Genomic DNA, 6,000 nt, shown 5'->3' with positions numbered 1-6,000 from the left:
ACAGCGTACAAAGAAGTAACTTGTGTTATGTGCCCAAAATCCAGCAGCAATAGAAATTCACTAAGATAAATGGTTAATTAAACAAAAGTTGCTTTTAATTATCTTTAAACATGAAAACAGGATCAAACTTTAACTTATTAGTATTAACTTAACCCCTTTCTAATTCTAATGTAATGTGTATATAAGTACAAAAAAAATTATTTGATTCACAGTTCAGTCTCACTTCTCACTCCTCCAATTTCATCGGTATCAGGCAGTTCTTATACTGTACACAGAATTTAACATTTATGAATTTCACCAGGCTTTGGCGCTTGAAAGGTAAATGGTTACTGCTCAGGAAGGTTCATGTTGGTTTTCAGAGAGAGATTTGTTGCTCATGGGACACCCACAACTGATCCCTTCCGATCAGCCACTTCAGTGTCTTGCCAAAGAAACTTGCCCTATTAGTGTTTTCCAGATGATAACCTCTTTCTTTCAGATCACCACAGATTTCCTTTTCTGTTTCCCTTATTTCAACTGAACCATTATACAGCCAGCCATCTCCTCTTATATGGACCACAAGGGCTTTGACCAGGTTGAATTAAGAACTCACAACCCATCTTCAAAATGGGGTTTTTCCACAAGCTTTCCAGCTTGTCCTGTTCCAGTCCCAGCTGCTGCTGCTGAACTGTAGAACTGAATTCTCTCTGTCTTGCAGAACAAAAACCACATGACCCTCTTAGAACATCAAACTGCACTCAGACAAAAACGGAAAGAGAAGATAAACAAAATATAAAAGGGCTACGCTGAATTATATGACTTTAAATATTAATGGAATACATAACCAAATTAAAAGGAAGAAACTACTAAATTTAAATGAATAAATGTATTCCATTAGAAAAAATAACATATAGGTTAAGAAATAATATTGAAATATTCGAACAAGTATAGGAGCCTTACATTAAATACAATAGCGAAAACCTACCGGGGACAAACATTACCTAAGTTGATGGAAGGAGAAGGAAAGAAAAGAATGGACTCAGTAGAATTTCTGGTGTATTTTTGTTGAATGACAACATTGTCTGACTGGCTTAATGCAACCTAGATTGTATACCTAAAATGGATGAGAGGGGGGGTGGGGGGGGGTGGCTTGGGAGGAGGGGGGGGAGAAAAAGTCACTGTATATGTGTGAAAAAGAAATAGTGTATATCATGGCTAATGTGATTTATGGTGTGAAAAATTTAAAAAAAACTGCACTCAGACTGCGGCACCACACCCAATCTTCTGAGTTCGTTCATCTGTTGCTTTCTAAAACAATAATCCATTACTCCATAGCATATCCAATTAACACCTCATATGCATTCCTCAAAGTTTTTGCAAAGGCACCTGGAGCCTGGACTGTCTGGCTTGAGCAGAGCTCCAGCATTTTAAATGAAATCTGTTTTGAAGTGTTTGCATCTAAACTAAAAACCCCACAATTTATCTTCAAAAAGCATATACAATATAAAATATAACATAATCTGTCACAGAAGTCCTGAGGCAGGTTTTGTTTCGAACCCAGCCATTTCTTTTTTTTTTAGGCTGCTTTCTCTCCTTTTTCTTTGGAAGTTGATAACTTTTGGCCAGTCACCTCCTTTTGAAAGACTCATCAGACACTTAATGAGGAATGGAAAAACAATTAATAGCTTGTCTGTTTTCAACTGTTTAAATATGAACTTATAACTGCTGAAATTGAGAGTTCTGTTGGTGGTTTAGGCGACTGCAGGCTCTCCATAAACTCTTGTCCTTTTAGAATGAAGAATAGTAAAAAGAAAATATCACCTGTAGGAATTATCTATTACGGCACAGGTAAGAATGGACCAAACATTGTCATGGCGGACTAACTTGCCCATAGATTGGTTGGTTGGTTGAGGCAGTCTTAAGGAGGACTTAAATCTTTTGATATTTTTAAAACATTTAGACATACAGCACGGTAACAGGCAATTTTGGCTCACATGTCTGTGTCGCCCAATTGACCTCAACCCCCCCAGTATGTTTTGAAGGGTGGGAGGAAACCAAAGACCCTGGGGAAAACCATGCAGACACAGGGAGAATGTACAAACTTCTTATAGTCAGTGCGGGATTTGAACTCTGGTCGCAACTGCTGGCATTGTAACAGTACTGCACTAGCCACTACATTAACCATGCACCCTCATAGAAGGAATCCATGCATATTATCTAAGATCTGGTGTTGTGCAACGAGACAGGTAAAATTAATTATAGTTTATTAGCGATTCCTCTTGGAAAGAATTATCACAGTATGATAATATGTATGCAATAGTTTGATCTAAAACCAGTGGATTATGCTGAATCAAGGAGATGAGGAAGGGGGTTGGCCAGCATATGGTAGGATCACAGATGATATGGTGGAAGTGGAAAACTTTTAAAGATATTCCAGTTAAAAGCAAGGGCAATCAGGATGGGGACAGAAACAAAAGTAGGCATCAAACTAAAAGCTCATTCATATAAAGTTGCTGTGAGGAACTGGAAAATTAGGAAAACATAGGACAACAAAGCAAGCAATAAAAAAAGGCCAGATATTTTTGTACTAGTTCACTTTTGTAATCTAAATCATTGTAAAAGCTTCTTTAATTATATAAATTAGAAAAGGGTGGCTAAAATAAAATGAGTCCCTTGGAAGATGTGAAATGGCTGAGGCTTTGAATTACTATTTTATGTTGGTTTTCATGCTGGAGGACACATGTGCCAAAGAAAGATGCAATTGATGTAAATGGAGGTAAGAACCTTGATAGAATTGCTTTCTCTAAAGAGGCCATGCTGAGGAAATTAATGGGCCTAAACTTGGTTGATAAGCCCTCTGCGTATTGATGGAATATATTCTAGGGTACTGAAAGAAATGGTGGAAATTATAGGAGGGGCATTTATGATAATTTATCAAAATTCTCGAGACTCTGGGGAAGTACTGGCAGATTGGAAGACAGTAAATGTCATACCACTGTTCAAAAAAGGATTGGGACTATAAAGCAGGTAACGATAGGCCAGTTAGCTTGATATTTGTGGGAAAAATGCTTGAAGCAATCATAGCGAGGCATCTGGATAGAAACTGTTCGATTAGATAGTTTCAGCAAGGAAAGGTCATGTTTGACAAATTTACTGGACTTCTCTGAGAATATAATATGTGCTGTGGATAGTGGGGAACAGGTGGATGTTGTATACTTGTATTTCCAGAAGTTATTTGATAAAGCGCCACATAAAAGATTTATCTGTCAAATAAGAATGTATGGAGATGGGAGTATCCATATAGGTGTAGATAGAGAAATGGACCATTAAGGCAGAGTGTTGGGAAAATAGGTTTTTCTCTGGTTAGCAATTAGTGGTGAGTGGAGTGGTGCAGGGATCAGTGCTGGCCCAGCAACTGCTTACTATGTGCATTAGCAATTTGGAAGAGGGTTTCAAATGTAGTGTATCTAAGTTTACTGAAGACACTAAAATGAGTTGAAAAGCAAGAGGATGCAGCAAGTCTACAGAAAGATATAGATGGGTTAAATGAGTGAAGAAGGGTCTGGCACACGGAGTATAATTTAAAATGGCATTCACGAGCAAGAGGAAGAAAAGAATAGAAAGCAATGTTGCACAAAAATCAGTACCAAGATTATCATTATTCATCATTTGTCTTAACAATTTTGACTTGGGAACAAGGAACATTGCCCAGAACATTGTTGAAATCGGCAAGTGAAAAGTAATGGCGTTGTAAGTACTGGTAACATGTAGAATATGGTACAAGATGACATAAGAAATCACACAGGCTGGGCAGTTAAGTGGCAAATTCACTTCAATGTATCCATCATGGACAAATCAAAATGACACAATCATTTTATGAGAATGGATCCAAAAGATGGACAAACATTTTAAAGTGCAACAATTTGAATAACAGCATGAATTCATCTTGGAGTTGAATGATACTATCATGATATCTAAAGATCTGTAAGTCATGTTTACACCACTTATTCAAGGAAAGTACTTTGAAAGGGGAGATTTGCTTTCATCTGCTGTAAGGCAGACAGATTTGCCATCGACTAAAATTGCCTGAAGAGAGGGGGCCCCCAGAGCCATCGAGTGTCTGTAAATTTGCCTCCAGCCCATGCAGCCACACAGAGTCCAGTCCAAACCATCAACAGTCCAAGCTCCAGATCCAAATCTCTGACATGATCGGGAAGCCCTCAACACCCTCTCACATCCCATTTCCAATACCTGGTACCCTTCAGCTAGTTTTTTTTTGAATATTTTATTTTAATTTTCATGGACCCATCAAGCAAGCATTATAATATTTTTTAACATACAGAGTCTGTATTTATCTACCCCCCCCTGCCCTCCCCCCCTCGCCCATCTTCAGACGACAAAGTACAGTCAATTAAATTACATCAATACAAATTTTGGTGGGATCAAAGAGCCATACAGAACCCTAGGAAAAACCCAAGGGGGAAAAACTATCAGAAAGGCTAAGTAACAAAGGATTTTTAAAAAGTTAAAAAGATCTTAAATTAAATTAAAAAGAAATTTTAAAAATCGAACTAAAACTGAAAAAAAAATACATTGCCTGCGCCATGACCCACTTCCTTGATCACCTGCTGGGACAGATTGCTACAGCCCTCCAGCTAGTTTTGAGCCAATCTCCAGCAGTCTGCTGCTTGCTGTGAATCCTTCAACCGCAGTCGCCAGCCGCTAACAGCTTGCATGCGTTCCTCACCTTGATTGGCCATTAGCCTGCCACCTGTGTTTCCTTCAGCAGCAGAACCCTTCACTGGTCCACAACCATAGTAACCGTCCCATGGGTCATCTCAAACGGGGGTTGGTCTTCCCATTTTCTAGTGCCCTGCACTAGTCCTCTCCCTTCCTGGAGTCTGCAACCCTTTGTGACTCCTGACAATCATAGGTACAGCCATCTTGGGTACAGACCTCACAGTCACAGATTTTTTAAATAAAACCACCGTCTGCTCCATTCTTTCTTTCTTTTCTTTGGCTTGGCTTCGCGGACGAAGATTTATGGAGGGGGTAAAAGTCCACGTCAGCTGCAGGCTCGTTTGTGGCTGACAAGTCTGATGCGGGACAGGCAGACACGGTTGCAGCGGCTGCAGGGGAAAATTGGTTGGTTGGGGTTGGGTGTTGGGTTTTTCCTCCTTTGCCTTTTGTCAGTGAGGTGGGCTCTGCGGTCTTCTTCAAAGGAGGTTGCTGCCCGCCAAACTGTGAGGCGCCAAGATGCACGGTTTGAGGCGATATCAGCCCACTGGCGGTGGTCAATGTGGCAGGCACCAAGAGATTTCTTTAGGCAGTCCTTGTACCTTTTCTTTGGTGCACCTCTGTCACGGTGGCCAGTGGAGAGCTCGCCATATAACACGATCTTGGGAAGGCGATGGTCCTCCATTCTGGAGACGTGACCCATCCAGCGCAGCTGGATCTTCAGCAGCGTGGACTCGATGCTGTCGACCGATGAAAGCGCTCCAATGGATGTTGAGGATGGAGCGGAGACAACGCTGGTGGAAGCGTTCTAGGAGCCGTAGGTGATGCCGGTAGAGGACCCATGATTCGGAGCCGAACAGGAGTGTGGGTATGACAACGGCTCTGTATACGCTTATCTTTGTGAGGTTTTTCAGTTGGTTGTTTTTCCAGACTCTCCATTAACAGGTAATTTAAAGCCTGTAAGGAACTGATACCTGTCAGACTGGGCTGTTGAAATCCACGGGAGCGCTGTGTCTCCGCTCCACTCCCTGCAGGTCCATAGCAGAGCTGCTGTTACAGCAGCTCTGTCATTTTCTTAAGTTTATAATAGGATGACGTATTCTACCATACGTCATGTGTATGATAGCAAGTTTTTCGTTAGTCGCCTGTGATATGCATAGTGAGGCATGGGGTCTGTGGAACAAGTGGTCGTTAAGAGCTTTGGGGCCAATGGCTGGGACCAGATCATTGTGTACTGGCTAAGTATAACAGTTGTGTGCAACTCTAGCAATTTCCCTTTAATTA

Source organism: Narcine bancroftii, chromosome 1 (genome assembly GCF_036971445.1).
Source record: "Narcine bancroftii isolate sNarBan1 chromosome 1, sNarBan1.hap1, whole genome shotgun sequence".
In the NCBI taxonomy this organism is placed as follows: domain Eukaryota; kingdom Metazoa; phylum Chordata; class Chondrichthyes; order Torpediniformes; family Narcinidae; genus Narcine; species Narcine bancroftii.
Note: the sequence above shows the minus strand (reverse complement) of the source record.